Source organism: Macrobrachium nipponense, chromosome 22 (genome assembly GCF_015104395.2).
Source record: "Macrobrachium nipponense isolate FS-2020 chromosome 22, ASM1510439v2, whole genome shotgun sequence".
In the NCBI taxonomy this organism is placed as follows: Eukaryota; Metazoa; Arthropoda; class Malacostraca; order Decapoda; family Palaemonidae; genus Macrobrachium; species Macrobrachium nipponense.
This window is the reverse complement of record NC_087213.1, coordinates 82,120,736-82,131,761: the sequence shown is the minus strand read 5'-3', so window position 1 is coordinate 82,131,761 and position 11,026 is coordinate 82,120,736. Positions and strand designations below refer to the sequence as shown.

Below are 11,026 nucleotides of genomic sequence, written 5' to 3'. Positions count from 1 at the left end.
ATATCTATATATATATATATATATATATAATATATATATATATATAGCACAATTCCTTTATATCTATTCTCTATCTATTATATATATATAGTATATAATTAATAGTCTATATATATATAGATATATTAATATACGATATTATATATATATATATATATACATTATATATATATATATTATATATGTATCGAGCTACAATTGTCCTTTATATCTAATTCGCTCTCTCCTCTCTCTCTCTCTCTCTCTCTCTCTCTCTCTCTATATATCTATATATATATATATATATATATATATATATATATATATATATATATATATATATGTATGTTAAGTGAAGGGAAATATATATATATATCTATATATATATATATTATATATATATATATCTAGTATTGACAAGCGTCCTCCTGATACTTGTTTTGACGTTTTTTCTCTTCTAAAACATGAAGGTATATGAAGGAAAACGTGGAAGAGATAGAGGAATTGATTTTTGGGAAACAGAGTACAAGCAAAGTGCGTTGTTGTGACTTTTGAGACGTTATGACTCATTGTTTGTCTGCTTTTGCCTTAGCGATTCTCAAATACGAAAACATGACCGTGTCAGCAGCCACTTGAGAAGATGACATTTTCTTTTATTACCTGTCAAACACCCGTCATGGTCATCGTTGCTCCCGAATCCAGTTAAGACACGGGGTTAAGCCGGTATGACTTGCCTCTTCTAGAAAGGTAGAAGACTTCTGCGACAACGCCCCCTCGAAATCATTGTTCCGATTCCCAGTCGAATCTTTCGAAAGTCATTTGAAGCCTAGATCTCAGTGAGAACAATCCTTGTTTACAGAGTTCCATCTTATGTGTTTAGTTTTAAAGAGTTCTATTATTGATTCTGCACCATATTTACTCAATGAATTTAGCGTTTTGCCTGCAACTCAGTGGTGCATTTCTTCTTGATATTGTACATAATATTCACTAGCGGTAAAGTGCCACGGAGCCAGTCAGAGCTCCTGTAATTTTGTTATTCTTCTGCTTATGCACTGGAGTGTCATCGTGTTCTGGGAACACACTACGTCTTGCGAGACAATCCCTTACACGCCTTTTGGTGTCACCACATGGTCACCCAAGCTAACCAAATCTCCGAAGTAGGCTGGTCGCTTGACTTCCCTGAGAAGAGTATTTGACAATAGAATGTTTACTTATTTAGGGAGCGAACATTTGCTCTACTGGGTATTAAGGGCCCTCATTTCTATTATCAACTCCAAATTATCTAACCAGTCTATTTCAAGTCTTCCTTTCCTCCTTTATCCTTTATAAGACCTCAGCCTCATGAGTTCTTCTCATATAATAATACCATCCCAAAGTACTGGTTCTTTCTTCACTCTCGACAATTTTTTTTTACCCCAAATTCTTAGTATTTCCTCATTTTCCTCCCATTCAATTATTCATACACCGCATGTGCTACGAGAGCAATTCTTCTCAGCAGTTTTAACGTTTTTCTTGAATTTCGTACATCGTCCACACATACTACACAAAGAAACGCTAGCTCAAACGTCCCACCAAGCATTTACTTCGGTGTCCGGTAATTTCATCGCAGTAATTTCATCGTGGTAATTTCATCGCATGGTAATTACTTCTCACACATTTTCACCGCAATGTAATTCCATTGCAATATATCACATTGCCAGTAATTTCATCGCAAGGTTTGTCACCACACAATGCTAAAAAATAAATGAACAATAGAATATAATTCACTTGTTTTTCTGTAAAACGTCCAAGTATTACTGTTATAGTTGTTGATGAGATCAAAGTACGTTGGAGTATCCCAAGCAGTTATGGGTCAGCTACCACCACCTCAGTACGTAAAAAGGAATTATAACTGATTTTGAACGTGCAGCGATTAATGCTTTTAGAGTAGTTTTCCCTAATTCAGATAAAAAAAAGGGTGTTTTTTTCACTTCTCACAATGTTGATTTCGATCCATTCAATCATATGGTCTGCAACAGTTGTACGAAAGTGATGCCGAACTCGCATTAAAAATGCGTATGATTGCAGCCATTGCATTTGTTCCTGTCTCCGATGTGGTCAGCACTTTTCAATATTTAGTTGACAATAATGATTCCCCCGAGGAAGCCTAGCCTGTCTTAGATTACGTTGAGTATACGTGGATTTGGGGGCCAAATTGTCGACCCCGTAAGAAAAGGAAATCTAAGGATACTGCATTAAGAATTCAAAAATAGTCAATGAGTTGGAAAATCGCCAAGCTTTGGATTATCTAAGAGGAATTGCGCATAACTTGTCGTTTTGAGGTTTTGAGTACAAAGACTATATGTATTTAAAAATGAATAATAAAAAAACTTTTTAAGAATATTGCATTTTTTATTATCCTCTTTTTTTTTTTAGACTGATAAATAAAGTTAAAAATAAGACTGGCGTCAAAAACTAATAATCATCGACGCTAAAGAATAAGTAAAAAAAATAAAAAATAAAACATTTAAAACTCCCATTAATACTAAAAGTTGCTTGGTGAGTGTTAGCAAAGTTATAAACGTTCTGAAACTAAAGTTGCTGTAAAACATGTTTAGATATGTTTAAAACGTTTTACGGTTGATTTTCCAATTAGGTTTTTCAACACTAAACATATATTTTTACTTTTTGAAATAAAACAAATCATGCTCTAAAAAAAGACAATCAGAAAAGCATAAAAACAAGAAAAAAACTTTAATCTATAAAAAATCACAACGATGAAATTACTTATGTTGGAAAAGTCAACAAACAGGCTACTAGCAAACAGTTAAACACTTTGATCCCCATCAACATCTATAGCAGTAATACAAGGAACGTTTTTTCTTCTATAGCAGTAATACAACGAACGTTTTACAGAAAAAAATGTGCATTATATTTTATTGTTAATTTTTTTTTGCCTTGTGCGTTTTACTTAGCTTGCAGTGAAAGAAGCCTTACAATGAAATCACTGACGATGTGATATATTTCGATGTAATTACAATGCGGTGAAAATCTATGAAATGTAATTACCAAGCTATGAAATTACCACGATGAAATTACCACGATGTAATTACTGCGATGAAATTACAGTGAATCATTTACTTCTGGGCATCCACAGACACCCCAAATCTCTTGCCATCATTATCACAAACACTATATACTATTTTCCTTGCTTCACTTATTTGTTACCTTTCCTCTTCCTTCAACGTACCATCATTCCATATTTTTTCTCCCAAAGTCTTACATGAATTACCCACTTTCTTTCTCCGACTTCTCATATCACTTACGAAAATATATACCAAACTGCTGCAGAGACCTCATATACCATTAACTCAGACCCAAATTCACACTAAACGTGTCATTTCCCGATATAGTCTTACACGCTAACTTCCACCGTAAAAACTTTAAATCACTCTCGGCAACTTATCATCTATACCGCACTTCGCACTGACATTTTATCATTTTTGTCATAAGTTTTTTTTTTCTTTTTGAGATTCACGTATCCCACAAACAGGGGTTTCCATTTACTTCCAAACTTCCATCATAACTGTTTCCTAACATACACTCGATACAAACAGCCTCTTAGTTATTGTCCTAATCAACGATCACCCTATACTAATCTGATTGTGTGGGGTGCGGACGTGTTGGAGGTCTCTCTCGCGTTTCTTCACAGAAAAGAAGGGTTTTTCGCCATTGGTGACTATACCTCTTATAGTAAGCAATGTGTTAATAGTGTCTCCACGTAATACCCGGCGTGTAAGCCGGAGAGTGTTGTGCAACGGCAGATATTCTAATATTCTTTCTGCTCCAATCAGTGCCTTAGAAATCTTTCAAATCACAGCTTCTCGAGGCCTATTGGTCCTGGGAAATGGGTAAAAGAATGCAGTGTATGTGTTAGTGCTTGACCCCTCCCTTACCGCAAAAATGTCACCCGACCAACCTCCAACCGTTGCGCAAGTGACCCTGGCACCTACCGGTGCCTGTGCCCCTTACACAAGTTCCGTACTCGCGAACAATTGTCTTTTCTTTATTCAATACCAATCGAACCGTTCCGACGTCGAGTCCGCTATACATTCTGTCAGCGATGCCTTCTCCGATGAGGAAATCAACGTTGCATATACGAAATGCAAAGAAACTTAGAATCTGGTGATTATCCTCGTCTTTGGAAAGATATCCAGTCTTTAAATCCCAAAACTAAAAAGCTATCACAGAGAGTAGGGGAAGCAGTCGGAGACGAAGCTATTGCAAGTATGTGGGGCGATCACTTCAACAATATCCTGAATTGCATAAATGATCAAGATTCCCGAAGGGATGTAGATAACCTCCTTACTGACAACATTCAATTTCATTTTGCAGACCGTATTACGCCAGGTAACATCAGCGATGCCATAAACAGCCTACCTAATAATAAATCGCCCGGCTGTGATGGTCTTCCTGCAGAGGCCTTCAAACTCTGCCATCCGATGATCTACATTTTGCTAGCTGCCCTATTCAATGCGTGCATAATTCACCGGTTTCTTCCAGACTCCCTACTCTTAGTTCACTTGATACCATTAATCAAAAACAAGCTAAAGGATGCAGCTGACCCTGGCAACTACCGGCCGATTGCAATCACAACGATCGCATCGAAGATACTTGAGTCTGTTCTTCTAGTTAGACTTCTCCCCTTTCTACACACCACTGACAACCAGTTCGGGTTTAAAGCAAACCACTCAACCGACACCTGCATCTACATACTGAAAGAATTGCTTAATTACTACCTATCATCAGCCTCTCCTATTTTCCTTTGTTTTGTAGATGTGAGAAAAGCATTTGACAGAGTAAACTACCTGAAGCTCTTCCTGAAGCTGCATAAAAGGGGCACACCCCTGTACCTAATTGGCATTTTACACTGCTGGTTCTCCACACAGCAATTCTGTGTCAAATGGGGTAACGTGTTATCTTACACCTTCGGCTCCCTAAACGGGCTCCGGCAAGGGGGCATTCTCTCTCCTTACCTATTTAATACGTACACAGATGACTTGAATGTCAAACTGAACTCGCTCCCAATCGGATGCACCGTCAATGAAACAACTATAAACAACCTCTGTTACGCCGACGATATGGTTCTGATTTCCCCATCAGTGCAAGGTCTCCAACGACTCATCGACACCTGCCGCCAATATGCAGAGGAATTTGATATAATCTACAACGAAACCAAGACCCAGTGCATGTCGCTGCTCCCGAGATCGCTTAAGCATATTGCAGAACCTCAAATTTTCCTCGGAAACCATCGGCTGGAATTTGTGCACGAATTTCCGTATTTGGGTGGGTCACATTATCACCGACGACCTAAAAGATACGGCAGACATTGAACAGAGGCGTCGTAAACTATGTGCAACTGGCAACATGATTGCAAGGAGGTTTGCCTTCTGTCACCGAGACGTGAAACTGCTGCTATTCCGCTCGTACTGCTACAGTATCTATGGGTGTTCCCTCTGGACGAACTATACCGAGAGACCATGAGACGCATCACTGTTGTGCACAATGACATTCTGAGACGCCTCACAAACACTCCCCGCTACCACTCCGCCACACAGATGTTCATTGAAAACCACCTGGACAATTTAAAAATCATTGTTAGGCGAACAATGTCCAGTCTGGTAACCCGAGTGAGAAACAGCAGCAACTCGCTCATACAAAGCATCCTAAGGAGTGAAGCAAGAAGAAGATCTAAATTGTGGGAAAGATGGGAAAATGAGGCCTTTGTCCCCTAAAGGACTTAATCTCTGTATTGGCAAGATGTCATCTGCAGTTTTTGTCATTATTACTTTTATTGCTGATATTTTCATTTTTCATTATTACTGTGATTCATATCAAGTTAAAGTTTTATTTACATTTAATTTATGTATTAAGCCCTCTGGACCTGACTACTGTAACCACCTAAGGTCTCTAGTTGAAATTTGAGTTATATAATATGTGCACCAACTGTTATTACTCGCAATGCATTTTATTTTCTCACCAATATTATTACTGTTATTACCAGTATGATGATTACTAGCTTTTATGCTACCTCAGCTATATTATGGATAAGTGCCGATTATTCATTTTCTTTTTCTATTTTTTCATATCTCATGTATCTAGATTGTGTATGTTACTGTCTGTATCTTGTATACTCAATGTATATGGCCCCGAGCTGAAATAAAACATATTATTATTATTATTATTATAAATCTTTCTAGATAAAGAAAATCCTCCCTTCTAATTTACATACCATATGATTCACATGATACCCATATTTTCTTTCTTCGTCTCCTCTAACGCTTCTGAATTTATATAATAGTACAGTCATTCTTTTCATCTATTTATGTGCTTTCTATCATCCGGAAATAAGTTACAAACACTAGTCAGTCAATGTATCACACTTTGCCCAACATACTACAACATCTCAATTATAATCCCATCAACTCCTGGTGTCTTTCAATTCTTCAACCACTTAATTACACTGTTCACCAAACTCTTACAAGCATTCTGAGCTTACATAACATTATCATGCCATTACTATCCGCTTCTCTTCCACCCTTCACATATCGGAACGCATTAAAATAATCACTCCATCCACCCAGGAATTCATTTGCCGTAAACATCTATTCATCTACAGTTTTATTCTGAGATCCATTAGATTATTAACCTTTTTCTACATTTCCCAATAGAATAATTTCTTATTCCCTCTAGTTCTTGGCTCCTCGTCTCCACTCTATTTTAGTTATTTTATTTATTTTTCTCTCTCATTTTTTCACTGAACCAGCCTGTCCACCCTTCCATATATGTATACAACACCTTCTCTTCCATTTTTCAGTTTTAACTCTCTCTCTCTCTCTCTCTCTCTCTCTCTCTCTCTCTCACACACACACATACACACACACACACACACACACACACACACAACACACATATATATATATATATATATATATATATATATATATATATATATATATTATATATATATATATATATATATGTATGTATATGTATGTATGTATGTATACCTACATACATACATAATGCTAAAGTCACGTTCATTTACCAGTTACAGTATTTACTCAATGTGAAAACAAAAAAGCCATAATCTGATGTGATTTTGGGACACAGAAATTCCTCCTTATTACGAATTTGGTTATGCCTTCCTCTCCTCTCACTTATTCATACGCTAAAGAGCTCGTTAGCTAATGGTAGAGATGGCTTTATGAATTTCAGTGCACATTAGAGCATGGTAAGGACACAGCAATCAACTCCAATGAACATTACTTGTCATTTTATTAACGTGTGTTTGTCACATTTCACTTTCCCGTAAAAGGAAATTACTGAGATGGCTGTTTGTCTGTCCATCAGCACTTTTTCTGTCCGTCCTCAGATCTTTTAATTAAAAACTAATGAGGCTAGAGGGCTGCAAATTGTCATGTTGATTATCCACCCTCCAATCATCAATCATACTACATCGCAGCCCTCTGACCTACGCATTCGTTATTTTATTTAATGCTAAAATTAGCCATAATCATGCGTCTGGCACCGCTATTAGTGCCAACAACACAGACCACCAATAGCCCTTGGCAGAAAGTTCTATTGGCCACAGATGAGAGTTTCATGGGCCGTGGGTGAGAGTTTCATACAGCATTATATGCTATACAGAAAACTCGACTGAGCCGAAGAAACTCCGCGGCACTTTTATTTGTTTATGTTTCTTTTACTAGGAGCGTTGCCAACAGTTGTCGCTTATTAAACACAAGGATATTACCTACAACACAGCGGCGTTACCATGTCTGCCTAGCATACCATGAGGAACTCAAGTTCAAAATGACGAGATGAATACTTCCTTGGCCCTCAAAAGAGAGAACAAAATCAGGATAATCTGCAGTTAAAGTTTAAGGTCATTATTACTTACCCTTGTAATTACACTAGAATCATCCTTACATTTTTATGGTTTATGTAGTGGAAATTATGAGAGTTCTGTAAAGCACAGCAGTAGGAAAGCGGAGGCTTCGAAGTGTCAGTCCATGACTGGCAAAATAAAAGTATTGATTTATCAAAATATTTATTGAATTCTGTTAAAATTAACCATCAATCAAACATTCTTAAAAGTTATATCACTCTCAAGCGTTGGACTTACTTGCTCCGTTACAGAATTAGAGTATTACAGAGCACCGTCAAGTAGCTACAGAGTGAAGTTACAATAATATAGTAACAAATTGGCAAGGATTTTCAGGCTACTTACTGACAAACATATTAAAGTACTATAAAATGCTATAATACTATAATTTGATTTTTTATAATATTCAAAGTCATGCCTAAACATTTTAACAAGACCATGTCGATGAATCAAGGAAGAAAGTAAGATTCTCTCCGGTATATTGCAAAACACTTCATGTACTTGAAAATTTCAGTTTGATGATCTACCGCTCTCTATACTAGATGAAAATTTCAGATTAAAACAGACATTCTTTGACGCCAAATAATTTCTGCAATGCTTGTAAGTTTTGAAACATGATTTTATGTTATACTAACACATCGCCAGAGTTACAGACATCGTACCAAATTCAGATTTCCTCATTTGTAAATGTGTTACCAAGTTTTGTTTTCTCGTTGTAATCTCCAGAATCTAGAAAATACTTTCATACCCTGATAATACGATTCATTGGTCTGTGACTCTTGACCCTTGCACACACGAAGATTTCACAAACTAATTTAGAGGGTTGCACAAATTTTTTCCTTTCACAGTGCTAGTGTTTTTCACCAAATTTTTCGCTCAATAAGAGATGAAGTAAAATATAACGCAACGCTTTGCAGATACAGTAAATAACTATGGTACAGTTAGAGGGTTAAAAACGGAGTTTTTTTTTAATGATCCTGGAATATGGAAGACAATTATCACCTAGACACTTCATAAAACCTTTGCGTAGATAGCAGTGAAAAAAAAAACAGTAACATGTGTTGATCGTCCAATTCTCATACATTATAAGACACCAACTTCTAATGACTTTCGGACAGCTAATTCTTCTGTTAAGAAATTATCCAAATCATTAATGCATAAACAACAAGGACACATATTTTGAACAGCAGAGATGACAAAAAGTAGTTATTGTCGAAAAAGATGTGACATGAAAAAACGTTAGCGTGAACACCGTCTCTGAGGAAAGTCGTAAACAGAACATAGGACTTAACCCTCTCAAGAAAAAGATCTAAGAAGGCCAAAATTATCAGACCAACAACTTACCTGATATAGTATCGTAAGTCTGGCAATTCTGTTCGTCAGCACAATCTACACAGTCACATTGGGCATCGCATTCGTTACCTGACGCAATGCACTGACTGTCCGGACACTGGAATTCGTTGTGTTTGCAAGGACCACCTGCCAAAGAACAAAAGACACATCATGGTTGACTTATATTAATACCAACACCAACTAACATTATCATAATCAGCTATTTCTATCAGGCCTCGAGATTCCTTGGAATATCTTCATGGGAAGAAAGGTGGTGAAAATACTCCAGAATATCGAAAGATCATTTCTGTCTGAACGGAGGCGGAAGATGAAGAATGAGGCAACTCGCAAGAAAACTTTTTGGGGAGGTAAAACCACATTGTACATACACCAAGTTTATTAATGAACATACATCAAGTTACCGAATCCATAACGTTGGAAATCTGGGATAAACTTATTACCTTGACGTCATTGCTGAAGAGAGAAAAAAAGATGCCCTGTCATGACTCGTAAATAAAGCGCACATTATTAATATAATATAATATATATATATATATATATATATATATATATATATATATATATATATATATATATATATATATACATGAACAACTTGATCACGAAGTATATAGAACGTGATGCTATGTATAAATAAAGGTTTTTGTAACGAAGGAAAAAAATGAAAAGAAAGATAGCCAAGCACTTTCGGTCTAGTTCGACCCTTTACTCAGGCACAACTGATCTTACAGAGGTAAAACATAGTCAAAGTAAGCTTAACATCCAAACTGACACTACACGATTAGCAATAAGGTCGATTTCACTCTACAGAAACGAGGAAACGCCTTCGGGCAGTATGAGCGAATTTTTAGGCAGCCACACCTCGGAGGATACACACGCGGTCAACAGATGATTCATCCAGAAAACAATACATTTTGAAAAAAAGGAGGCATATACAACTTATTACCATGAAATTTACAAAAATGTTCCCCAAAAAATTATTAATGAAAAGACAATATATATATATATATATATATATATATATATATATATATATATATATATATATATATATATATATATATATATATATATCGCAAAAGAGAAGGGGAGAGTGAATATCGAGCAGAGAGAGAGAAGAGAGAGAGAGAGAGAGAGAGAGAGAGAGAGAGATGAGAAATAATAACTATATACATGTGGGACTAATTTTATTAGTAGTTCATTTATTTTAAGGTCCTTCATAAACATTTTACAAATATACGGGTCCAAATGGTACATTCCCGTACTAAGATTTAGGTTGTTTTTATTAGTGATTTGTATAATTGCGATTCCAGTAAATTTCTTGAAACATAATCATTAGTTCTAGCAATTACAGAGGTATCACCCCAATTAATACAATGAGATTTTTCACTCAGATGGATAAAGTGTATTTGAAGTCTGGGCTGTTCTAACTGAATACATATGCTGCTTAATACGTACACATAAATTTTTACTTGATTGACCAACGTAAAACGATGGGCAATCCTTACAAGGAATTTTGTAAATGATGTTGTTATTTGTTGCGGAACTATTCTTAATTAGCTATCTTTAATGGTGTGTTATAAGAGAACACTACATTAACATTAAACAATTTAAATATTGATTTTATGGTTTCAAATCCACGAAAGTTAGGTAAGCTAAGTACATTTTTAGGCATTTCTTTTTCATTAATAGCAACACTATAAAACTTTTTGTGAGCTTTTTGATAACAGAAATCAATTAAATTAGGTGGGTAGCAGAGATCGTTTC

The 11,026-nt window shown here is 35.9% G+C and overlaps 1 protein-coding gene across 1 annotated transcript in view; it reads right to left on the bottom strand.

The window, feature by feature from the left end:
* Positions 1 to 9,255: 9,255 nt before the first annotated feature.
* Positions 9,256 to 11,026, bottom strand: part of LOC135198823 (low-density lipoprotein receptor-like) — a gene marked incomplete in the record, with an annotated part of 1,079,059 nt that continues 1,077,288 nt past the window's right edge. Inside the window, 1 exon segment of the mRNA XM_064226794.1 lies at positions 9,256 to 9,385.